Source organism: Urocitellus parryii, unplaced genomic scaffold (assembly GCF_045843805.1).
Source record: "Urocitellus parryii isolate mUroPar1 unplaced genomic scaffold, mUroPar1.hap1 Scaffold_182, whole genome shotgun sequence".
NCBI lineage: Eukaryota > Metazoa > Chordata > Mammalia > Rodentia > Sciuridae > Urocitellus > Urocitellus parryii.
The window spans coordinates 47,993-75,432 of NW_027552263.1; the positions used below are offsets into that span (position 1 = coordinate 47,993).

At 34.3% G+C, this 27,440-nt stretch overlaps 1 pseudogene; it reads right to left on the minus strand.

Annotated features, from left to right (window-relative positions):
- Positions 1–20,848: 20,848 nt before the first annotated feature.
- On the minus strand, positions 20,849–27,163 carry LOC144251736 (2-aminoethanethiol dioxygenase-like; annotated as a pseudogene).
- Positions 27,164–27,440: the final 277 nt, after the last annotated feature.

Genomic DNA, 27,440 nt, shown 5'->3' on the forward strand with positions numbered 1-27,440 from the left:
ATATGACCAGTATAATATGTCTTGAAGAATGTTAAGTATTGAAGACAAGGTAAATGAAGTAGAATTTTCATATAGTACTAAAAAGGAGAGACTTTAAAACAATATACAATCATTCTAGGACAACTTTAAATGACCAATTGAAGACTAAGGTATTGAAGGAAGGAATGTGTAAGGACTAATGAAATAGAAAACTTATGGTGAACTTACTCCAGAAAAATTTCCTTAATTGTGAGAACAAGATGGACATCCAGGTACAGAAAACATTTAGAAAACCTAACAGATATGGCCATAAAGAACGTCTCAACATCATATTTGGGTTAAAATGACAAAATTCAGAGCAAAGAAAGATTTTTACAAATTCAAGGGAGAAGCAAAAAGTTATTGATAAATGGTAATGTAGCTGGATAACTCTAAATGCCAGCAGAACATGCAATAATATATTTCGAACACTGAAAGAAAAACACTGTAGCAGCACATCCTCCTCCACATATTCATCTTAATTAAGCTTCTCCAGAGACTCTCACCACAATTTTTCTTTTTAACAAAATATCAGCAAGGATCTCTGCAAAAGGGCTCAACTGTATTTAGATGCTCTATTTCCTACTGCTCAGCTCTGTCCTACAAAAACTAAATTTAACCACAAACTTAATATGTGTACTCTGCTTTTATGGTATAATCTGCAAAATCCCAAACTATTCTAAGAAATGGGACAATAGGTACCTTCTGAGAACTCAAAAAAATGACTTTTATGTAGACCACTGCAAAAATGTACATCTCCAAGCACCTCCTGCCTACCACTGGTTATAAAGTTCAAAGAATGTCTAGACTTGGCATTCAGAGGGAGGATTTGTTTTAGGTGAAAGCCCCTGCTGGACAGTCTGCAGACAATAAACCTACTTATGCTAATTCCTCTGGTGTCCAGTCTCATCTGTCTTAGTTCAGTATTGCCAGTATACATTGTTATCTGCATCAAAGTTATTCTTCAGAATCAAAGCATAAATAAAAACCTTCCAAGACAAGAATAAACTAAAAAAATTATGACATCTAAGCTACCATTGCAAAAGATTCACAATGAGATTCTATATACACAAAAAGAAGATTAGAATAAGTCAAGGGAGATTACAATAGAATAAATGGCACTTTAAGAGTAGATAAATAATTGACTATTAAGTGTAAATCCTATATTAGAGAGAAACAAACCTCACTATGCTAACACTGAATTCACATTGTGTTAATTATGAACTTAAAAGACATAGACTGATATAATTAATTAAAAATACCCAAATATATACTATCTACAAGAAACACACCTGACATGCAAAGATGTTTATGAATAAAAGTGAAAGGATGAAAATCTATTCCATGCACATGTAAGCCAGAAAAAAAGTAGTAGTTATTTTTATACTTGATACAGCAGACTTCAAGCAACAATTACCCAAAGGTGACAAAGAAGGTCACTACATAGTGTTAAAGAGAAAAACCCAACAAGAAGATAAATGGTTATAAATATTTGCATGTGTATGGCAGTTAACCCAACTTTTATAAAATAATTACTATTCAGGCTAAAGGAACAGATAAATCGAATAAAAATCATAAATGTGAGTGACTTTAACACCACTGTAACCAGTGGCTGGTTATATGGAGAAAACATCAATAAAGTTTCTAAATCTCACCTTTACTTCACATAATACCAATTTAATAGTTGTCTACACACTATTTCATCTGAAAAACAGCAGACAAAATATTCTTTTCAGCAACACAAGGAACTTTCTTTAAAATAGATCATATATTAGGATACAAAGCAAGTATTAGTAAATACAAAAAAATTAGAATAATTACCACTACTCCTTATCACATCACAATGGATTGCTTTTAGAAAACAACATATATAGTCTTTTTTAACAAGTATGTCTAGGAAAACTGGATGCACACATGAAGAAGAATAAAACTTGATCCTTCTCTCTCACCCTTCACAGAAACAACTCAGAGTATATAAAAGATTTATGAATTACACAAGTACTCTGTAATTGCTAGATACAATTGTAAGTTGAACACTTTGGCATTCTGACAAGCACTAGTTGTCTTAATAAAACTTATAAAGCATAAGAAATGAAACCAAGACTCAATAAGAGGAGCCATGTGTGGTGTCACACACAACTGCTTGGGAGACTGAGGCATGAGGATTGCGAGTTTAAAGCCAGCCTCAGCAGAAGTGAGGCACTGAGCAACTCAGTGATACTCTGTGTCTGAATATAATACAAAAATAGGAATACGGGTGTGGCTTAGTGGTTAAGTGCCCTTGAGTTCAATCTCTGGTACCCTACCAAAAAAAAAAAAAAAACACAGAATCAATAAGTTGGATGACATCAAATATAAAAATTCTAAACACCATAGAAACAAATAAGAGCATAAAGATAGAGCTTAAATAATGTGAGATCTTTGCCACCTGATTCTCAAATAGGAGGTTAATATGCAAAATATATAAAGAACTTTAAAAACTCATCATTCAAAAATCAATAACCCACAGAATAAATGTACAAAACTAAAGGGATCCTTCTTAACAGAATTGCAAATGGACAATAAATATGAAAAAAAAGTTCAACATCTCTAGCAGTTTGGGAAATAAAAATCAAAACTGCATTCAATTTTATCTCATTCTCTTCTGAATAGCAATTATCAAGAGCACAGGCAATAGTAAATGTTGATCAGGATGCAGAAGAAAGATACATTCACACATTGCTGATGGGACTGAAATTTAGTACAGACACCCTGAAAAATAATATAGATCTTCCTTTTAACACTAGTAACATATTATACAGCTCTCACAGTCCTTGCTGTATGTATGTATGTATGTATATGTATATATGTATATATATATATATATATATATATATATATATATATATATATATATATATATTCATATTATAGGGATGCAGCCACATCATAGTTTATAGCAGAACAATTCAAAATAGACAGGCTATTAAAAAGCCTAGGTATGAATCAAAAGATTAATGGATAAAGAAAATGTGGCATATATACATAGTGGAGTTTTATTCAGTACTCAATAAGAAAAAAATGGCATTTCCTGGTACATGAATGGAACTGGAAAAGATCCCACTAAGTGAAATAACTCATAATCAGAAAACCAAGGGTTGACTAAGTTCTCTCATATTAAAAAGCTGGATAAAAAAATAAAGGGGAAATAGTGGCGGGGGGGCTTCCATGGAAATAGAAGAGAGATCAGTGGAGTAGAGAAAGAAGATTGAGAGGAATAGAGGGACAACCAAAGGAAGAATGGTAGAATGAATCTGAATAAACTTTCCTGTGTACACTTATGAATATATCAGATTGAATTTGACCTTTATGTATATCAATGATTTACTAATTAAAACAACTAAATGAAATTGAAGAAGATCAGTGGAGTAGAAGAAAGATAACAGATGAAGAGAAAAACAGAGTACAAGGGACCAAAGTGGAAAAAAATGTACATGATATTGTATACTTATTTCAAAATAAACCCCAACATTATTCATGAAATAATGAGCTAATAAGGAAAATGAAGTAAACAGCAAGTAAAACTAAAGAAACTGTGTGAACACTTGGAGAATGAACAATGCAGTTATATAATGATGAGGTCAAGAAAAATTTAAAATTAATAAATAAATAAAACCTTAGAACCCAATTAGAATTGAAACACATCATCTACAAATTTATAGGATACATTAAAAACAGTTCTTTTTTTCTTATTGAGATACTGTATGTATACATAATAGTGGGATTCATGATACTATATACAGTAATTCACATAACATATTTTCATCAATGTTACTACCAAGTACCTTTCTTTTTTCTTCCTACTTCCGTTTCCTGATCCAGCAAAACCAGTTGTATAAGGATGGCTTATAGCAATGGCTACCTATATTTAAAATTTTGAGATATTTCAAATTAAAAATCTAATGAAGCATCCCAAAGTCTAAGAAAAATCAGTAAGAAAATTCCAAAACCAATACAAGAAAATAAATAATAAATATAAGAGTCAAATTATTAAATGGAAAAAAAACAGTCTGGTAATAATGAAACAAATAGTTGTTTTTTAAAAGGTTAACAAGATACATAAAACCTTAGCTAAGGTAACTAAAATAAATAGAAAGATACAAATGAATAAAGCTAGAAACAATAACAGAAATATTTTAAAAAGAAAGCATTGAAATCCAGAGGATCTCTATAGACTATTTGGAAAACTTATATTTCAATAAATATAAAAATCTAGAAGACTATTTTGAAGACATTAATTACAATAAATGAAAAAAATCTAGGAGATATCTATAGATATGGTCTACAAAATTTGAATCAAAGAGAGAGAAACAAAAAAAATAGCTAAATAATAAGAATTTAGATTGTAGCAATAATAAGCCTCCAGGATCAGAGGTGAAAGCATGACTAAATTTTATCAGATAATTAAAGAATAACTGATATTAATCTCCCCATTACATTTAATAGCAAAGGAAAGATGCATCCTAAGCAATTCTGCAAAGTATTACCTGACTGAAAAAGTTAATATGGAAAAAAAAACTATAGACCAACATCTTTGAGGAACACAGTATAAAAATTATCATAAAATATTTGCAAACCATATTTAACAACACATCAGAAAAGAACATACACTGTTAGGCATGGTGGTATGTGTCTATATTCTCAGAAAGTCAGGAAGTTGTTTCAGGTGCACTATAATTTCAAAACCAGCCAGGGCAATTTTGTAAGACCTGTATCAAAGTGAACAATAAAAGGGGTTGGAGATGTGGCTCAGTGGTACTGCCCTCCTGGTTTGAGTCTCTAGTTTCACATACAAAATAATCACTCACACTTTCAAGTTGGTTTTGTTCCATAATGATTCAATACATGCAAATCAATTAAACTAATACACAACACATAGAATCAAGGGCAAAACTGCCTGATCATTCAGCAGCTGCAGGAAAAGCCTTTGAAAAAATTTAATGGCCCTTCATGACAAATCCCTGAGGAACTAGAAATAGGAGGAACTTACAATAAGATAATGAAGACCAAGTATTTTAAAACCAAAGCCAATAGTATAGTGAACAAGAATTTTTTTCTCCAAAATCAGGAAAAAGACAAGGAAGTTCATTACCGTCAATCTCACTAATCAAAGTACTTGAAATTTTAGACAAGAGAAAAAAATAAATGGGGCTCAAAAGGAAAGTTAAAATTTTAAATAACTCCTATGTGGAAATGATTTATACGTCTAAAAGAAAAGCAAATACAAAAATTAAAAAAAAAAAAAGGAAACCTCTTGTCCCAAAAGGGAAGAAGTTACAAACTTAAAATTCTTCAATGGGCAGTAACTATGATGAGGTAATTCATCTGAAGTGGTTAAAAATTTAAATGAATAAAGCTCCATATAATTCCTAGTGTGATGTAATATATTATAACTCACAGTCAGCTAAAGGTCAAGCATGAAAAAAGCTATTTTCAGGCTTAAAACAATAACAGTAGCACTGATGGTAATAATAGTCATTGCTGTTTCAGTCATTCATTCTGAGAAGGATTGTTTCTAAGATCACACACTTTGCAACTAGAAAATCTAGAAATGCAGTCTTGTCATGTGTGAATCTTAAATCTTATTTATTTTTTTCTTTATCACCTACCTACCTATATCTTATCTTCATTAAAGAAAACATTTTCCCTTTAAAGCTATTTTATTTCCTATGCCCATGCCAAATAAGAACAAATCATCAACATACATTAGAAATGGACAGCATCTATCAATAGCAATTAACAGTCCCTTAGGAATAATCTAAAATCAATGCTCTATAAAGAAGGCAATTTGGTAACAGTCATCCAAAGGAAAGAATTATTTTCAATGTCTATTTATGCTCCACATAGCATTTCCAAAAGAAAAACTATACCAGAAGAGGATAAAATGTCCAGAAATTTAAAGAGTTCATTACTGAATTTAAAAAGCAAACTAAAAGTCCATTTTTATATAATTAATATGAAAAATCTTTAGCTAACACAAGATCATGTGATGAATAAAATCAAATAACAAACAACAGCCAAGAATTATATATATCAGAAGTTATTATAATATTGAGCTACATCTCCAGCCCCTTTTGACTTTTAGTTTGAAATAGACTCTTACTAAGTGGATGAAGCTGAAATTGTATTTCTATGCCTTAGCCTTCCAAATAGCTAGAATTAAAGCCATATTCATCATCTTTATATAGATGAATGTGTTCTTTTTCTAGAAGTAAGACTTTGGCATTTTAAATGTACCATAAAGATTTTCACAATTCTGTTTATCTTTTATATATTTTACAAATTTGTAATTGTGATCACAACTGTATAACTTTATTGAACTTACTGTTTTATATATTTGAATTTTCCTGGTCAATAGTGTACATTCAAATTGTTTTGTAACATTTTTTTGAAGAAAATTTTTATCACATAAAAAGTAAGTTTATTTGTCCTCCAAACAAGTGCTCCTTTGTTTCACTTTTTTATTCTTTATTCCATTTCTTTTGGTCTGTATAGTTTGCTGCAGTAGACAACTCTCATAAGTAGAGTTACATGGTATTATTTTTTTCTGTGTGTGTATGTGTGTGTAAATGACTGTTTCACTTTCCATACTATACTAAAAGTTGATCAATTTAGATATTATATAATTTCTTTTCTTCGTAAAGTTTTGAAAAAAAAAATTCTTCCAAATTGCCTTCAAGCAATCATGTGAAATAACATTTGATTGGATTTTCATATTTCCTCTCTTCATTGTTGTTGTAATGATCATAGATCTGTAAGTATATTTTTCATTTGACCATAAAGTTGAGGGCTAATTGATGTAATCTCAATTTTATTACTTATGGCTTTCCCATTTAACCCAAAGTTATCATAAATCAGCTGAATATTGTAGCTTTTATCATTTTTATATCAGGAAGCATTTTTTAAAATTTTTAATATGTGTAGTTATTTATGTACCCAGAATATTCTATAGAATTTTTTAAATAACTTATTTTGTTTATGCAAAACTAATTTTCATTGTTTGATTGGTATTACATGAAATTCTTAGATTGGTTTGGGTGCTATAGGCTGCTTTTTTTTTTTTTTTTTGATAGCAGAAGTGCTTAACCACTGAGACACATTGACAGCCATTTTTTTGGGAAGGGTACTGGGGACTGACTTCAGAAGCACTCACCCACTGAGCTACATCCCAAGCCACATTTTGTATTTTATTTAGAGATATGGCCTTCTAGAGTTGCTTAGATCTTGCTTTTGATGTGGCTGGCTTTAAACTCACAATCTGGCTATCTCTGCCTTCCAAGCTGCTTGAATTACAAGCATGTGTTACCGCGCCTGGCCAGCAGCTGTGTTTTATTTTACTTTGTGACAGTGTGTAGCTAAGTTGCTTAGGGACTTACTTAATTGCTCATCTGGCTTTAAATTCATATTCATAAATTTTTGGATTTAACTTTCACTTTTGATTTCCAACTTATTATGTTATATAATATTATTTATATAATATTACACTCTGTCTCTTATTTGCATAATTATTGTCATCTTTGCAATTTTGAATGTAACATTTGTTTTATCCTTTTATTTTTACTCTATTTGTGAGCTTATATTTGAAGAGAATTTTCTGTAGACTTACATCTGACATAGTTAATATATTTTTAGGTTTAATCTTGTTAGTCACACGTTGGGTTCTTATTAGTTTTTCAAAATAGTTTATTTGAACTTAAATTACTGATTAAAAAGAACTTATTACTTTACTTTTCAACTTTTGTTGATTTCTTATATTTTTTCAAATATTAAAAAACCCTTAATTTGTAGTTAATAGATTTTTATGGTGATATTTTATCCTCCTTATTTATTTTATTATCTTCTATGTCTATGTTGTCATTGCTTTGGGATTATATAAAAGTAAATAAAAACAGTAGAATACAGGCTGGGGTTGTGGCTCAGCAGTAGAGTGCTCGCCTAGCCCATGTGAGGCCCTGGGTGTGATCCTCAGCACCACACTAAAAAAATAAATAAATGAAAATATATAAATAAAGATATTGTGTCCAACTAAAAAAAAATATTTTAAAAATAGTAAAATAAATTGGAAATCACTTTCTTATGTTTATATATAAATACACAACCAGAGTAACTCTACATAATTTACCACCACAAGAATAGGTAGTTATACTTATACTTTACGAATGTATAATATGTGAAGATACATTCTACTGTAATGTATAACTAAAAAAAAAAATTAAAAAATAAAGTACTTATTTTGCACTGTATTTTAAACAGAATTATTTTTGGTTTTCTAAAACAATCAGTGTTTTTAAATGTCTTGCCATGATTTATTATTGATGTCATAGCGGCTTTTCTAACTTATTATAATTACCAAAGATTTATGATAATTTTTATGCTTTATTTTTCCAAAATCTATTGTAGAATAAAATATTTTATGTACAAAATTGCCAGTAAACTAATATTTATAATAAATATTTTAAGGACTATACTAAATTTATTAAAGTTTTCACTGTGATGAGACAGGAATCACATTTCTGCAAAATAGTTGAAATGCTAATATTATGTTTATTGTAGGCAAATTATATATTAATTACATTTTTAAAGATGGTAGATGAAAAATTACATAAAAATTACTGGCAGTCTTCATTAATTGTGCATTGATTCTAAACTTTATTGAGATGCTTATGCAGTTCTACTAAAGATACAGGTGATAATGTCACTGAGAAGAATTTACCTACAACTTGTTCTTCTGCTTTAAAGTGCTTAATGTCATGCCTGTAGGAACTTGAACACACAATATGTTCTACTGCTTAACTTATAATATATGTGCTCATTATAAAATATCACACTTTTTAAATGTAACTGCAGGCAAGATTTCTAGAAATGAACTTAATACTAAAAAATTTCAAGTTCTACAATTAATTTATCAAATTCATTTTCAAAAGAATTAGAAATTTTCTAGTTATCCAGTGTTATTCTCATATAATAGATCTGCTAGCTTGTGTCCACAATATAATGTTTTTTATACTATCATGATACAGTTAAATATTTGGTAGAACTACCCTTATTTTACAGGTATCTCTATTATGATTAGTTATGCTTGATCATACTTATGCATCCTATACAAATTTTTTCATTAAATTTAAACTATTTAAGTATTATCCATTATAGCTTAACCTTAAAAATTATTTTTAATTCACCATATCCTGATATTATGATTTCCTCAAAAACAATAACAGTGCTATTTATTTCAGTGAAGTGTTATAGCTTTTTTTCAAATACCTTAGATCACTTTTTCAAATTATTTCCAGAAATATTGATGCAAATATTAAAAAGATTTTTTTCTTATATCAGACTGCTGATACATAGGGTTTTTATTATGCTATTACCTTAACAAAGATGTATAACATGACATTTTGTTTGTTTTTAGTATTTATTTTCAGTGCATAAAAGTATGTTAAGTTCTAAGTTTCAAGGAGCAGAAAATCACTGATAGATTCTTCATTAAGTCTCAATAAGAAAGAGAAGATGATGCTGTTAGAACATGATTCATTTTACTTCTAACAGTCTCCTCAGCACTTAAAATTGGGAAAACAATCACTTCCATTGAAGAATCACTGGAAGAACTAAATTAGGAAACTTCTATAGTATGTTTAGCTATTGACTAAAAAAAGAAATTCATTATATTTATGTTAGTTTCTTATTTGTTTTTATTTTTATCTTAAAGGTACATCTGAAGTAATGTGACAAGAGTAAATTTATTTTTATAAGGAAATTTCTGATGTAACTGAAAATAATAGGAAAAGCTTCAGAAGATAGGTGTCATGGAGACAATTCGGGAGCCTGTTAGTAATAACATTTAAAATAACTGCAGCTGAATGCATTCTAAGAATGTCACCCAACAGTGTACGAACAATGAAAAAAATTTGTCAAACATCTGTGCAGGAAATGAACCATTCATCACCAACTGATTTATGACAAACCAGACTCAGAAAGATTATCTGTCACAATTTAGATCACAGAGAATCAATGACACTGTCAGGGATTAAATCTCTATGATCCTCCAGCACTGTTGTAATATGACAATAAAGGACCATGAGATGAATGACAGTGGCAAGAGTCACTGTTATTTTTCTGGGGCACTGTCTGCATATGTCTACAACTGTCTCCACATCATTTATTTAAAACTATTGGAAAATATTATAAACAAGCTGCTATATTTATTGCTACCTTTGAGATAGAGAAATAGGAACAGAAAGAAAATAAGTAAATTTCCTCAGCTCCAAAATAGCAAATGGTTCAGATCTTAATGACATGACATGAAAGAAAACACATCACATTGGTAACACATCCATTATTTTACATACTGCCATACTAGTGTCTGTTATATTCTGCTGCCTTTCCTATCCTCTACTATCCCCCCTCCCCTTCCCTCCCATCTTCTCTGTATACCCCATCTACTGTAATTCATTTCTCTCTCTTGTTTTTTTCCCCTTTCCCCTCACTTCCTCTTATATGTAATTTTGTATAACAATGAGGGTCTCCTTCCTTTACCATGCAATCTCCCTTCTCTCTCTCTTTCCCTCCCCCTTCTCGTCCCTGTTTAATGGTGATCTTCTTCTCATGCTCTTCCCCCCTATTCTGTTCTTAGTTGCTCTCCTTATATCAAAGATGCCATGAGCTTTGTAATGTTTTGAACAACTAATAATAAAAAAATGAGAAAAAAATAAATAAATAAAAAATAAAACTTAATATATATATATATATATATATTTTTTTTTTAAAGAAAGAAAACACATCTTCTGGTTCTTCATAGAGGACAAGGGGACTGTTTCCTCTCTTGTCATATAAAAACCAATAATATCAAGTTGCCTTTTCAATATCCAATCAAATCTCTTTCTAAAGAAATGAATAGACATATAGATAGATTCCCACATTAATCAGAGAAAGAGAGAGAAAAAATAAACATTTTCCAAAGTCCTTGTTATTATTTTCATATTCAATATTTGCCACTCACACTCCAGCCTCAGTAAGCCTCCTAAGATTAGGATTCTTAAGCCATATTTATGATTAAATAATTGATATTATCAAAGAATGGTGCAGAACCATGCCTACTATACAGTAGATATAATTAGCTGGAAACTAGTTATTATTATGATTAAATAATTGATATTGTCAAAGAATGGTGGCAGAACCATGCCCACTATACACTAGATATAACTAGCTGGCAACTAGTTATTAACACAGAGAAATATAAATAATTGAAGTAATATTCCAATTTTTCAGTAATATAAAATTATCAAAATAAGTTTTATGAGTTTTTATAATATTATCATTAGGACAAAATAACCTCATTCTTTTATTTGTTACACCTAAATAAAAAGAAAAACAACCTTTAATAGGTTACCTTAGAAAATACATGTTTATTTCATGAAACTGTTATCAACTCATTCGTTCTTTTTTCATTTATTTTTATTCATTTCTTCTCAAACACTGGACACTGAACCCAGGGGAGCTATACCACTGGTTAGATCCACAACATTTTATTTCAGTGATACAGATGGAACAATTTTTGATAAAGGGTCTCACAGAGTTGCTGACGCTGCTCTTGAACTTGCAATCCTCCTGTTTAATTGTCATTATGTTCTATCTTTTCAAATTACTATTATTATTTGGTATGTATATAGCTCTGTATTACAACAAGTACTATGATTCAGACCTTTAAAATTTTCAACATTGAAATATAGAGATATTACGTCCCATTACATGTGTTCTAATTAAAAATGAAAAAATCACAGAAATGTAAATAACATAAAAACAGTTGAAAACATTTTTCTCAAACGTTTAACCTATTGAAGAATATGAGTTGTCTAAACAAATTATTTTGGTAGCTATAGTAGATGAGCAAAGAAGGTTGTGATAGTTTATACTTTGCAAAGAGTGAAAAAAACTAAGATTAAAAGAATAAAAGGAAAACACAGCTGATAATCTGAATTTCTCAAATACATTTCATAGTGATGGTCTTGCCACATCATCAGTCTCACTGTGTTACTGATATTATCTGATAAATATCTGATATTCAAAGTTCAGTTACAGAATAATTAGTGTAGCAGAAGACCATACATTCCCAACTTTCATTTTTTGGTTTATTTCATTTTTCTCTTTATTAACTATTTAATATCAGATACTTCATTTTTAAGTTCAAATTTTATAGCAAAAATACACCAGAGTACCCATACAAATACAAATTAATTTACCTAATATAAAAATAGTCTTTCTGTACTTCTCTCTCTCTCTCTCTCTCTCTCTCTCTATATATATATATATATATATATATATATATATATAAATTATACATAATATATACATATATATGCACACACATAGTCATGCATGTATATGTATACAAACACACACATAGAGAAATATTCAATTCCACTTTAGCTGGAAAACATTACAAATTATGAACTGAAAAAAAAAACATTTTTTCTGACTATAACTGGTTGTATGAACAAAAATTGACATGAAATATGTGTTATTACAAAGACATATTATTATAAATGCATGTCTCAACAGAGCAAAATGTCATCAGAAGACATCAGACAAATTTCAGGTACAGTTTATTTTCCATTTTAAGACAAAACCAACTGATAATCAAGTTTTCATGAGGCATGAGTACGACGCACTGGACAACATACACCTCAAAGCATTTCACTAAGCTCCTATTTGACTTAGCTCTGGTCCCCCAATGCCTCTCCAGCCAGGGCTTCACCCCTAGAGGCCTAAACACAAGCATCCACTTTAGGCATTACTTCACAGGGAAAGGCACAGTTTGCGCCTTTCTCATACAGTACCCCCTCCAGCACCTGGTGCCCTGACAACTCTCCAGTGAGGGCTTTGCACCCCCAGGCCTCAGCAAAAGCATTCTCTCCAAGCATCGCCTTAGAGGTACAAGCACAGTGCGGTCCCTCCCCACAAACTACCCTACCCAGCTCTTACCTCACCTTGAATCTCCAGTCCCCTGATGCCTATTCAGCCAGGGCAGTGCCCCCACAGGCCTCAGCATGAGCACCCTCTCCAGGCACCACTTCACAGCAACTGAAAATTGTGCCCCCTCCTCACACACTCCCTCACCTAGCACCTACCCCATCCATTTTGGTTCCCCAACACATCTCCAACCAGGGCCATACATCACATACCACTGAGGATACTGAAGCCCTCCCTACCTGAGGCTCTCCTCCAGGGTCCAGCAGGAAGGATCTCTAGGACTTGAAGGAACATGCTTCTTCATGGTCTGCTGGCGACTTCTGCATACCTGGAAACACACACATGGCACAGAAGCAGTTTGTGATATGCCCACCCAGGCTTGTGTGAGTCATGCATGCACCTGTGCGTGAGGGCAGGGCTTTGCGCAGAGACATTAGGAGGCAATACTTAGTAGCAACAGGCACAGTGCACCTCCTCCCAAGGCACTACCCCACCCAGCTCAGGTCCCCTAAAATCTCCAGCAAGGGCCCTTGCCCCACATGGTCACCCCTTCAGTCACTGCCTCCCAGGACAGGCACAGTATGTCCCCTCCCCTGCTCTACCCTACCAAGCTCCTAACCCATGGGGTTCCTACTTCAACCACTTCCTTCCCCACTGAGTTCCTTCCCAACTCTGCTCCTGGTTCCCTAAGAACTCTTCAGCCAGGGTCCCATCCCCCACAGGCCTAAGCAGGTCACCCCTCCATGAACGACCTTGCAGGGAGAGACACAGTTCGCCTCCTCCCCATGTACTACCCCAGCCAGCTCTGGTCCCAGGATGCCACTCCAGCCGGGGTTGCACCCCACAAGCTGCTGAACACACTGGCACTCTCCCTACTTGAGGCTCTCCTCCCAGATCCACAATGGCCAACAGGAGTGCAGTGGTGAGCACCAGGCTGCCCTTATGGGAGGCCCCACATCCTCACTAGGAACTGGGATGTGGAAAGGATGGCAGGGACATCTTCTCAGATGGCGACAAAGCTGCATGGCCAGGAGCAGAGCAGATCAAGCATCCTTCAGCAGGAAGGACCTCAACAAATTGAAGACATGTGCTTCTCCACCATCTGCCAGACACTTCTAGGCTGCGGAAAACCCACTCTGCAGAAGCAGTTTGTGGTGCATCTGTGCATGCGTGCATCTGGGCTTGTGTCTGTGCGTGTGTGCTGCGTGCAACTGTGACTCGAGGGTGGGGCTGTGCTCAGCGATATTGGGGCTGGGCCACGTGGTGGGTAGTGGGGCAGAGCAGAAAAGAGAGCACCCTGGAGATGGAAGGATGGCTCGTGTTGCAGGAGCTGCTTCCACTGCAGGGAGGTGCAGCAGAACTTGCCCAGGTGGCGGTCCTGTTGGAAGCATTCCCTGTCTTGGCCAGAGCACAGGAGGCAGCCCTGCAGTCCCCTGGAGGAAGCGGTTGGGGTTGATGCACACCTTTTGCTGTTTGGAGCCTAGAGAGTGCTCACAGTCCTCCTGGCTTCAACTCGTGGGAGGACTGCAGTTCTGGCCAATGCATTGCTGGGTACTAAATAACTCGTGCCAAAAATGGCAGGGGCAAAGCTGCAGGCTTTGTCTTTTTAACTGGTTGTCATTTCTTATTTAGTTCCCTTACCTATTACTGGCATATTATATTTCTTCATACTTCAGGATTGGTAAGCTGCATGTTTTTAAAAATTTGACATTTTCTTCTAGGTCATCTGTTTTGTTGCGTAATTTTCCATAATCTGGTAGTGGCAACGTGATCATTTGCCTGCCCATGACTGATGAGGTCCCCTGCCACTTACAATTATAGGAATGAACTCCGAAGATATTGTGCTAAGTAAAAGAAGCCATGTCACCACCTAGCAATTAAGTCCTTTTTTTTATAATATTCTTTCAACAAACTTTGAGTTCGGTCATATTTTTGACTGTTAAATAATGTTTCTTGTGGTGAAAATAATCACTCTATTTGCTCTTGTGACGAGGTTTAAAACACAAAATTCAAGAAACTTAATGTGGTATTAGTTTCAAGTTCGTTTCAATTCTTCCCATGCTTTAATTCTCACCCTGACCCTTAGAATATTGCAAGCCTGGACAAGGTAGCCTATGGAAGGATGAGAACATGTGAAGCTCAAGCAATCTAAATTGAAGTTATCTTCAAGAATAATCTAAAAGTCTTAAGCAAAAAAAATATGCTGGAGGAATCCAAATACTCATTTCAAATTACACTGAAGAGACATAAAACAACAACAACAATAAGAAGCATGGTAATTGCTAAAGTGTACACAGAAATCAATGGACTAGAATTCAAGACACAGAGAAAAACCAACATGTATATATTCATTTGATTCTTGACAAAGGGGTCAAAAGCATAGGTTGGAAAATAAAAGAGCTTGGCACATGTTTTTATTGAGTGGTTGTTATTCTTATTGTAGAATTTTAAAAATATATTTTAGATATTAATCCTTTATTGGGTATGTGTTTTGAAGTTATTTTCTTTAATTCTGTAATTTCATTTTCATTGTTTTGAAGTTCATTTGGCATATATGTGTGTTTTATTTCTAAGTTATCTGTTTCAATGTTCCATATATATGTCATTATGTAAGTAAAATAACATTTTAATAAATTATGTAGTATATTTTGAAATCAAGAATTGTGATGCCTCCTTCAACATTATTCACTGTCAAAATTAATTTGGCTCCTTGTGGCTTTTGTGGTTTTATATGGATTAATGTAAAAATAAATGTTGCCTTTGCTATGTCCACAGCAAAGGCCATTGGCATTGTGTGGAGGATACTATTGAATTTAAAAACTACTTCGGGTGTTAGAGATATTTTAACCATATCAACTCTTAAAACAAAATCACAGGATGTTTATTTTATTTGTACCTGCTTTAATTTCTTTTATCTATATTTCATAGTTTTCAGTGTACAATTTTCACCTTTTAATTAAGTTGACTCTGAATTATCTTACTGTTTTTGATGCTATTGTAAATGATATTTAATTTTTTTGCTTTTAAAGTTTATTGTTAGCATATGAAATGTAACTGAATTTTGTTTGTTGATTTCATATCTTGTAAACTTACTGGATTTACTTATTTTGACAAAATTATTTGTAGACTCATTAGGAGGAATCTACATGTAAGATTAAGTCATATGAAAACAGAGATATTTTCAGTTCTTTACAATGCAGATATTTTTATTCCTTTTCGTCCACTATTTCTCTGAATAATACTACCAGTATTATATGGAAGAAAAGTGATAAAGGTGGGCCTCATTGTCTTGCTCCTAATATTAAAAGAAAAGCTTTGTATTTTTTTATTGTTGATTATAATATTAGCTGTGGGCTTTGCATATACTGATTTGATTATATTGAATTGAAGTTCTACTTACTACGTTTATTATGAGATTTTTTGCCATGAAAATATGCTAATTTTTGTAAATTTTTTCTCTACATCTATTTAGATTCTTTCCTAATCATGTATTTATTTAAATGTGATATATCATGTTAATTGATTTGAGCATTTGTGTGATCTTTCAATATACTATTAGATAACTTTCTGCTGTTATTCTTTGAGTGAGTCACATCTATTTTAATAAGGGATATTAACCTGTAATTTTATCTTGTTTTAATACAATTGTCTAATACTAGTATCAGGATAATGCTGTACTCATAAAATTAATTGTGATATCTTATTTCCACTTTTCAAGAAGAGTTTAAATTAAAGAATTGGCATATTTAAAAAATAGGAGAATTTACCTGTTAATTGGTCTGGTCTTGGGATTTATGTTTTTAACTTATTTAGGGATCTAACTTATTTAGTGATCTAACTTATTTAGATCCCTTACCTATTACAGGCATGTTCTATTTCTTCATACTTCAATATTAGTAAGTTGTATGCTTTTAGAAATTTATCATTTTCTTCTAGGTCATCTTTATTGTTGCATATTTTCCTTAACCTCATAGTAATCTTTGCTGCATGATTTTTCCCTTGTGGAATCAATTAGAATGTTTTCTTGTTGATTTCTGATTTAATTTATTTGAGTATTCTCTTTTCTGATTTTTATTTTAATCTAAGTAATTTTTATTAGTTTGGCTTACCTTTCTAAGAAAAAATATTCTCACTGGTTGTTGACTTTTTCTCTATTATTTTATAATTCACCCTTTTATTTATTAGTGCTCAATTGTATTTATTTTGTATTTTAATGACTTCGTTCCTATTTTCCTGGTATGTTGCTCAGTATAGAGTGGTTTTCCAGAATATGTGAGGCTCTTGGGTCTATCACCAGCACTGCAAAAAAAAAAAAAAAGATCATAATAATACCATTAGGTAGGCTGTGTAAGCTCTCATTTATTTTTGTAGATTTTTTGAATTTACTTATTCTAACAAAATTTGCTACTTCTCTTAAGTTTCTGAGTTGGGTTTTGATTTTCATTTCTCTCAAGATACATTCTACTACACATTCTGATTTCTTATTTGCTTCATTTTTTTGTTCAGGAGTATGTTGTTTAATTTCTACATAGTTATAAATTTTCCCATTTTTCATTTCTTTATTAATTTCTAGTTTCATTCAACTGTAGTCAAAAAACATACACTATATACAGTGTCAATGTTCTTAAATTTTTTAAATTTGGGGGGGAACCTAACATACAATCTGTCCTAAAAAAAATATTTTGTGTACACTTGAGGGAAAATGTGATTTATTTCTTTGTTGATTGGGTGTATTAGTGTATATATTTCTATAAATTTAATGTATTCCTATTGTTATAATATCTAATACTTTATATAATTTATTATATAATGATATGTTTTTTGGACAGTACATGTACTCATTTCCTGTTATCCTAAAAACAATACACCTTAATAGCAGTATTTTTTTTCTTTTTTAAAGGGTTTAATTTGGCTCATGGTTATAAAAGTCCAACTCAAAGGCTCACATTTGTTTATGGCCTTTTTGATTGTAGATTTAAAGATGATGCAAGGCATCACATAGTGAGAGACATGGAATGCTCACTCCTGTTGATAAAACATACTATTATTTCCATTAATTAAAAGCAGCAAGTGTAAATTCAACCCATCAAACACAGTAAAAAAAAAAACCTCAAAATCCTATGTAGGTACATAATATTCTGCATTCATATAACCAGTCACTGCCAAGATTAGGGAATTTTAAATCTTCAAAAGTATTTAGATGCCTCTCATCGATAATAAGCAATTATTGCATTTATTATTCAAAAGAAAAAAAGGAATTAATGTTGTTTGCTCACTAGTCTTTCCTAGGGGAAAGATTATTTTTATGCCATAGTTCCTACAAAATCAATCTATATTACAGAATTATATGGAAATACAGTAGCAGCACACTTAGTCAGTCTTGACTAACAGTTTATGCGTAGAGATGCAAGAGTTTTTCTGCACCACATTTACTTTGTAATGAGCATATTCTCTCTGTAATGTCTCATTAAAATGTTACATTTTTCACCATTAATTTACTCAGAAGTTATTAGTGAACCAAAATCTTCCTTTTTCTCATTAGACTAAACCACATATAGATTATATTGCCATTTTGGACTGGAATAATTTATTCCTTTGAAAAGCATCTTAAGCTTTTTTCTTACAAATTGCTTATAATTGAGAATGTTAACACTTTTTTGTAATTAAGTCTTTCATAATTCTTTATTGCTGTTCAATTTCCATGATGTGTTTCTATAGGTTAATGTACTCCAGATTGCATTGTAATATGTGCAACACTACAATACTATTAAAAACCCTTGTATATTAATCAACTTTTTGCTACAATGTAATTTACAACAGTATGTGACTGATAATTATGCACATTATTGTGCTATGAATAAATTTTATTTAGTGAAGTTTTCTAAGAAAATCAGCATTTGCATACCTAAAACTTATATCAAACTGAAAGGCCTGAAGAGCTGCTTCAGATTGCCCTCAAGGCTTTTTAACCCACACTACCAGGAAAACTACAATAAGGTAATTTTTGCAGCCCTTGAGGAAATGCATGATGTATGCCTGTGTCAGGATTTGCAAAAGGTTTTTAGTGGCATGTGGTGTGGCATCTTTTCCATTTAAGGGAAAAAAATCACTCTCCAAGAATTTGCTTTTTCATACTATTTTAAAAATTGGGAAAAATACTTATTTACTCTGGGTCTCTGTAACCTAGTATGCATCAAGAGGGAAAGGCACATATTGTTCCCTTATAGAGGCAACACTTTTCAACAATAGTAGTAAATCACTTTATTATGAATATTAGAACTCTACTGCCACATGAGCAAGTCAATCAAGAGGGCTTAGATGACAGCTGCACAAATTTTAATGTGTTTATTTCTACAGTTTGGTTTTATGAAAAGTTATGTGAAAAAAAAAGAATCCTATAAATAGTAAAAGGAGGCAAATAGTGCTCTGTGGCTTAAGTAAATGGTGTTAATACATTTGTACATAAGGTAAAGTTTCTCTGCCTACAAAAAGGACAAAAATAAAGCTATAGATAGCACAACTGTTTATTTCAGGAGTTGGGTGCAGGAAATACTTTATCCTAAGTTTTGGTGCCCTAAATAGCTAGTAATACAGCTATTTATTTTTTTCTTTAGGCTAGACCAACCATTCCTTCCACTTCTTCATTCTACTCCTTCCTACGGAAATCCACATCAGATGAAACAAATTTACAGCACACTATTATTTGAGGATAAAGGTTGAGGTAACACTTCTAGCAAACCAGCTAGAACCATAGCCCACTGGAACAGTAGAGTTCCTGGGATAATATGAAACAGTCATCAAAACAATATTTGCCTTCTTTTACAGAAAGATACTGGAAATAAACAGGGGCATGGAATTCAACAGTTGGCTAGAGGTGTTTTACATTCAGTTGTTTGGAAGCATAACCAATTTAGGTTCTCTGAATCTTCTGGTTAGAAAACACAGGATTACACTATCAACTCTTAAAGTACATTGAGACAAGGAAAAAATGTCACTTGAGGATAACATGGTCTTTGCATTTAAGGTGAATCTGCAACAAGAGACCTGCTCAACTCACAGATCTGGAGATTCTTGGGGGAAGATGAGCCCTAAATGACCAACTGTCACTGAGATATACAGGTGATTACTTAGTAGATGTCTGCCGGGGTAAACCAGATGTGGCTACTGGGCAAGATGAAGAAAGATAATAAATCTTGTCCTTGACATGCATAGTTGTTTTTACAGTGATACCCAAATTCTGAAAAGATGATTGACTTTTTACAGGGACTTAATTAGACAAGACAACGCACTTTCAAAGTAGCTCAACTCTTAGAATTTCCTCTGTAACAATGAATTGAACTACAAACACTTCAAACCACTGGATCATGCTCAGTCAATAAGTTAAAACTATGAGGATCAAAAGGTTAAAATGGCAGCAGCTAAAAACAAATCCTATTTACCAAAGGGTTGGGATTAAGATAATCATTTAGTATTTTCTGTACAGAATGGGTTACCAAGGAAGAATATTTTCATTATGGCTCTAGGTTGAAGAGCTTTCAGAGTCCCTTGCCCACTCTCACAAATTAAAGCCCCAGTGGCAATAAAAGTACAGGAAACCTAGCCTCCCTCCTACCCCACCCCCAAAATCATAGCCAGTGTCTGTAGTCCAGACACCCCTGCTTCACAACCTGCAGAGCAATCAGCTGCTGCTCACTTCAGTAAATCCAATACCCAAGATGGGGGGTGGGGGAGAAAGAGAGAGAGAGCTTTTGTGCAGGGCCACAGCCAGCCAGGCTGATAAGGGTAGGGCATGTCTTCTGCCCAACGTTCCAGGGCGCCATTTGCTTCAAGGGAAGACCTGGAGACCTGGATAGGGCTCCCCCTAGAACCAGAAGTCTCCAGCCTGAGGGATTTACAGGAGCCACACCTCTCAGGGCAGGTCATTGGCAAAGCCAGAGGCCTCCTTCGATATGGTAATAGTGGCAGTCACAGCCATCCCTCCGGGTTGTAGGGTGGGGCCAGGATGTCCAGGAAGGCAGCAGCGTGTCTGTCTACCACGTAAATCTGTTGCAGCTTGACCCAGTGAGGCGTGAGGATGCAGAGGCCGCTGACTTCAGTGTACTCAGCCATAAAGTGCCAGCACTCCTGACCGACTGCCTCTCACTCTAGGGCCTGAAGCGGGGGCGATCTATTGCTCTCAAAGCACAGATAGTGGTTGCTGCCCGCTCTCCGCCTCCAACTTGTCAGTACAGCTGATGTGCACGTGCCATAGAGGACCTTGAGCTTATTGTGCACGCAAGGGTGGTTGTGCAGTGGGATGGACGTTCAGCTCTCCAGCAGGAACACTCCAAGGCTGAAGCCATCTGTCTCCTAGACATGCTTGTAGGTGACGGGCAGCAGATTGGGCAGCAGGTTGTGCGACAGCGATTGCGGTGTGGCCTTATGCAGGGCCATGTTGAGTCCTTGGCATGAACCTGGGTCAGCAGGCTTTTCAGCTTGCTCATGTTTTCCGGGAAGCCAGGCGGCATTGGTACCTTGAAGCCAAACGCTGAGCCAAGGTTGGCAGTGCAGTGGCTGTCCCCGCTGCCCTGAAAGTGAGGCATGCCCACTGAGTGATCAGTTAGGTCAGGGAAGACGTGTTGTCTTGGATCTGCTTGGCTGTTCCTCCATATGCCAGGCTGGCTCCCTCCTTTCCTCTGACCTTTGTGGTCCACGGCTGCTGCCACGATGGCTAGCAGCCCTGGACTAAGTGGAAGGCCCCTTGCAAGGATCTTCCTGTGGGGTTCGTGGCAAGCCAGCCACTGTCACTATTAAATATTTTAAAAATAGGGCCTGGCACCTAAGGAATGCTCATTAAATGCCTATTGGTGATGAATTCTATTTATTTGTAAACATATATCTTTAGCCCTACATATTGTTCATAGACCCATAGTGGCATTGATTTATGCAATGCCACCTATAAATAAAAAAAATAAATATATTAAAAAAACTCACATACACCACAAAAATCTGGTAGAACTAATACATGAATTTAGAAAAGTTGTAGGATCAAAAAACAAATATGGAAGGCGATCCTCAGGGTTATACAAAATGTCATATAAGAGGAAAGGAGGGGTAAGACAAGATAATACAAATGGAAGAAATGATTTACAGTAGAAGGGGTAGAGAGAGAAAAGGGGAGGGGAGGGGAGGGGAGGGGAGGGGGGATAGTAGAGAATAAGACAGACAGCAGAATACATCAGACACTAGAAAGGCAATATGTCAATCAATGGAAGGGAAACTGATGTGATACAGCAATTTGTATACGGGGTAAAAGCGGGAGTTCATAATCCACGTGAATCAACCGTGTAATATGATGTATCAAGAACTATGTAATGTTATGAACGACCAATAAAAAAAAAAAAAAAGAGAAAAAAAAAAAAACAAATAAACAAAGAGCCGTCACATTTCTATGTACTAATAACAAATTATCTGAAAGGAAAATAATACCATTTACAATAGCTTCAAAAAGAATAAATTATCTAGGAATAAACTAAGGAGGCAAGAGACTTGTACACTGATTCTACAATACGTTGATGAAAGAAATTAAAGAAGACACAAATAGACATGCCTCATTCATGGATTGGAAGGCTTAATGTACAATAAGTATATTACTCCAAACACCTACAAGTTCAACACAATCTTTATCAAAATTCCATTTGCATTTTTACACAATGAAAAAAATGTTTTAAATTCAATTAAAACTACAACTAACTGTGACCAGCCAAATAAGTCCTGAGTAAGCATGACAGAGCTGGAGGCATCACATTACCTGGCCTCAAAATATGCTACAAAGTACTAGAAAGCACAGCAGTATAAAACTGGCATAAAACAAACAATGAAACAGAATAGAAATCCCACATATTTACAGTCATTTTTTTTTTTTGGACAAAGGTACCAAGAACTCAGAGGGGAGAAGGACTATCTCTTCAATAAATGCTGTTAGGAAAATTATGTATCTACACACAAAAGGATGAATTGGGTCCTCATCAACAATTACATTCACTGATCAACTCAAAGGTGACATATATATGAATATGCCACAAGGAAACCCATTATGCTATATAATGAATATGCACTAGTCAAGATAGACTCACATAGCCAAAAATTTGGAAAATTCTGCAAAATATATCTCCTTTTGAAATTTCAAATAAGGATATATTACAGTTTCATATTACAAATATTATGGTAAAACAATCAACTCCAGAGGGACTAAAGATAAATGTACCAGAAACTATAAAACCACAGGGAGACAATATAAGAGGAAAAGTTCTATAACACTGATCAGGGCAATGATTCTTTCAGATATAATTCCAAAGAAAAAGAGACACATGGAATGTCATCAAATGGAAAAAAAAACAACTTCACAGCAGAGAAAATGATTAACAAAGTGAAGAGAGGAGCCACAGATTGGGGGAAAGTATTTGCCAACCATACATCTGACAAGTGTATTACCCAAAATATATAAAGAACTCAATAGAAAGAAAACATGACTTGATATTTTTTAAAAAATGGGCAAAAGATTGAAATGGACATTTCTCAAAAGAAGACCTATAAATGTCGAATAGGTACATGTCGAATAAAAAAAAAGATGCTCAATGTCACTAATCATCAGAGAATGCAAACTAAAACCACAATGGGCCATCACCTCACTGTAGTTAGAATGGTCACTGCCCAAAAGTTGAAAAATAAGAGGTGCTGGGGAGGGAGCAGAGAAAATTGAATCTTTGTGTATTGTTGGTGATTGCTTCATTGTGTCTGTCTTTTCTTGCACTACTTTTTCCTTTTTTAAGCAACTATGTTATCTTGAACTGTATTTAGATGTTCTAATTACTCATAAATTTTCTTCTGAGGTCTGCAGGAGTGGACTTTCAAAAGAATGCTGTGCCCAAGTGTCCAGGGTCTGGATATTTTTAGTTTTCTCTTGCTCTGCAATATGATTTCCTGAACCTCATGGTTTTTCCAAACTTGTGCTTTAATAAACCCAGATCTGTTACACCAGTGATTGTAGACATGAGCAGATCCACTCTTTGTTAACACTGAGATAAAATCCAGTACCTGTAGTTTGAACTGATGTGTGGGTGACCATCCTATCAATTTCACCTTAGGTTTTTTTTTTTTTTTTTTTTTTTGAAAAAAACTATGGTTTTATTTTCCCTTAAGGTCATTCACTGCTTTAGGATCTGATGAAACATGTAAGAATGCTTTTTGGTAAGGGAAGGATGTTCTTTTACTTTCTGAATACACTTCCATCCTGCTCCTACTTTGTGTTTTACTCATATAACTAAATTATGTGCTCCAGAATAAGCTGTCCTCTAACCTGATTGCTTTGTCTTTTGTAGTCCTGGATTTTATTTCCCTGATTCTCAACGTATGACTGAGGCAGAAGAAGCACTGCTAGGAGGACTTGGCTCTTGTAGGTTCAGCTCTGGTTCTCTAAGTGAAGAAGCAGGTTGCAGGAGTTGCATAGCAGAGCTTACACATTTTCAGAAGCAGATGCAGTTTAATTAACAAGAGTTGGTTGTTTATATACTGAAATCAATATATTTTTTGGTATGTTTTCTATATTATTTACTTATTGACAATCATTTTCAAATTCTTTTTAAGATGCATGTTGTCTTGAATTTTGAGACTGCAGAGTTTTCTGAATATCTTCATAAATATTTAATGAGATTTTAGCAAATGTTCCATTAAAACTGTGTGGTAAGTAAACATGAATTTGAATTGGAAATTAATAATTGTTATTGACAGACTAAAGAGATGGATATGAAATGTCAAAAAGAAGACTTTTTAAAAAAAGTACTGCGATTAAATTTCAAGCAACACTGAATAGTTTTGAGTTATATTGTTTTCTCCTCTCTCTTTTTTTAAAGGAAGTATAAAAAAATTACTCCTTTCTGAATTGAAAACAGTTATGATTGATTCCAACTACTGCATGAAGATACTAGGTCATGCCAAAGATTATTCTGTGAATATTAAGAAAAGAAGGAAAAATGAAGGAGAATCTGTAAGATAAATGGGGCCTAAAACTTATGAAATTATTTCAGCAGTTGATAGAGAGTTATAGCAATAATTCCTTTAAAATGTATTGTTTAGAGATTCTTTATCTCATTTCTGGATGCCTAATACTGGAATTTGTCTCCCCTCCCATTTACTAAAGATTTTTCTTCAAAAAACAATAATTAAGCATAAAAGCATTCATGTCTCTCTTTCTCTCTTTTTAAGGAATCACCCTCATGGGAAGCTGAACATCTCAAGGGCTATCATTCAGAGTCACCTAGAATAAAGTGGCTGTGATCCCAAGGTAATTTTCAGGTATGAGTTTCTAACAGTAAGAATAGCCACTGTAATGCTTCTATTCAGCTTTTATTTTCCAATGAATAAAATAGTTTAATAAATCTTACCAGATAGTTGAAAGTGAGTTACTGATTACAGATGGTTTATTTGGTTATTTTTCTGATTAATAACATTTAGTTTTCCTCTATGAATATTTTAGATATTTTAGCTTTTTTTGGTCAGCTTTAGTGAAAGCTTTAATGTTTCAAGTGCAGGGATATTTGTGTGAGTGTGTGTGTGTGTGTGTGTGTGTGTGTACAGTTTTTGGACTGTACAGCTTTGTTGGGGAATACATCACATACCATGCAATTCACCCACTTGAAGTGCAGAATTCATCAATTAACTGTTATTGTTGTGGTAAAATCCACATAACATAAAAGTAATCATTTGCTCATTTTAAGTGTGCAGTTTAAGTGGCATTGATTACACTTACACTATTGTGCATCTGTCACCAATATCCACCTCCAGGATGCTTTCATCTTAAGAAACTGAAGCTCCACACCCACTAGACACTCTCTCCCATTCTTCCCTCCTCCATGCTCCCAGCAACCAACCATCCTACTTGGGCTTCATGAACTTCACTACTCAAGGTGCCTGGTATAATTGCCTGAATGCAGCCTTTGGCCTTTTGCAACTGTCTTATGTTACTTAACTCAGTGACTTCAACATTCATCCATTTTAGTCTGTGGCCAGCACAGATGGTATGAAAGGTTTAGTCATGCAGCAAAATCCTCAGGGAGTTTAAATTAAAGACACAGACACCATTTTCCTTTTATACCAGCTTCTGGATGGCTCCTCAAACCCTCAGCCTCAAGCTCCCCAAGGGGGGCAGCCAGGTTTTACTGAAGATGCAAGAGAGAGAGAGAGAGAGAGAGAGAGAGAGAGAGAGAGAGAGAGAGAGAGAGAGCGCACCTGCTAGGGAGAGGGCTTTTATTGGAGAACAAAGAATTTCGGGGAAAATCCCATCCAATGAAGGTCAAGGGGGGCAGTGTGGCAAGGTCAGGTGCGATGATTGAATCTTTGGGGCAGTGGTGAGACACACCTCCACATGGACAATCTTTCAAACCCAAAAGGGTGGGGAAGGCTCTGCCACATTAAAAGTGACTGAGCAAGTCACACCCAGCTGGGGAGGAATCTCAGTCATGTGCAAGGATGGTCTCCCATAGTCGATGTTGTAGAGTGGGACTTGGTTTTTTGTAAGGCCAAGTAGTATTTCAATGTATGTGTCCACAGATCATGTGGTGCATGTGCAGATCAGTTTATTGATCCATCCATCCATCTATCCATCCAAGGGCTTGGGTTGCTTTCATCTTTGGGCTATTGTGAACATACTGGGGCCATGAACATAGGTGCATCTCTTTCAATTAATTTTTTGAAGGCTTTCAGCTATACACCCAGAAGTAGAATTGCTAGTAGTTAAAGTTGTAAAGAATTGCTGTATTATTTTCTAAAGTGGCTGTACCAATTAACAGTACCCTTAATAGGTCTATAATTTTAAACACACAGAATCCTAAGGACCTTAGCCAATATTAAAGTTCCAGTGACTTCTAAATGAAATGTCTTCTGAAAGCATCATATTCCAAGTCCAAGTAGCCCCTGGTCTACCAACTCTGTGACAGTGGGAATTTTACCCCAGCATGTACTTCACACCATACCCCAGTGAAGCCTTGCATGTGGAAGAGGTCAAGGTGTATCTGTTGGATAATTGTTTCTATGGACAATGAGCTTAGAGCTTAATCATGTAGCATTTGTCAGAATAGCTGGCGACCAGTACCTGAGGTAGCATTGTGGAAACCGGGGTATCATGGGACCCTGTTGTCTGTCTTTATAGCCTGTGTTTGAGGCAAATGACAGCTCTCCTTGTTGGTTTGCATCGGTTCACTTTAGCCCTCAATGAATAGTAAAGTATTGACATCCCCTGTGCTTCTAGAATGCAGAGTGGTTTTTAATTTAGATAGCCTAATGATAATGTTGATCTTACCCTTCATTCCTAAACCCAGCCCCTTTCCTGCCCTGCATCCTTTGCAGTCTGGCTTCTCTTAACCTGCAAAAGGAGATGTGAA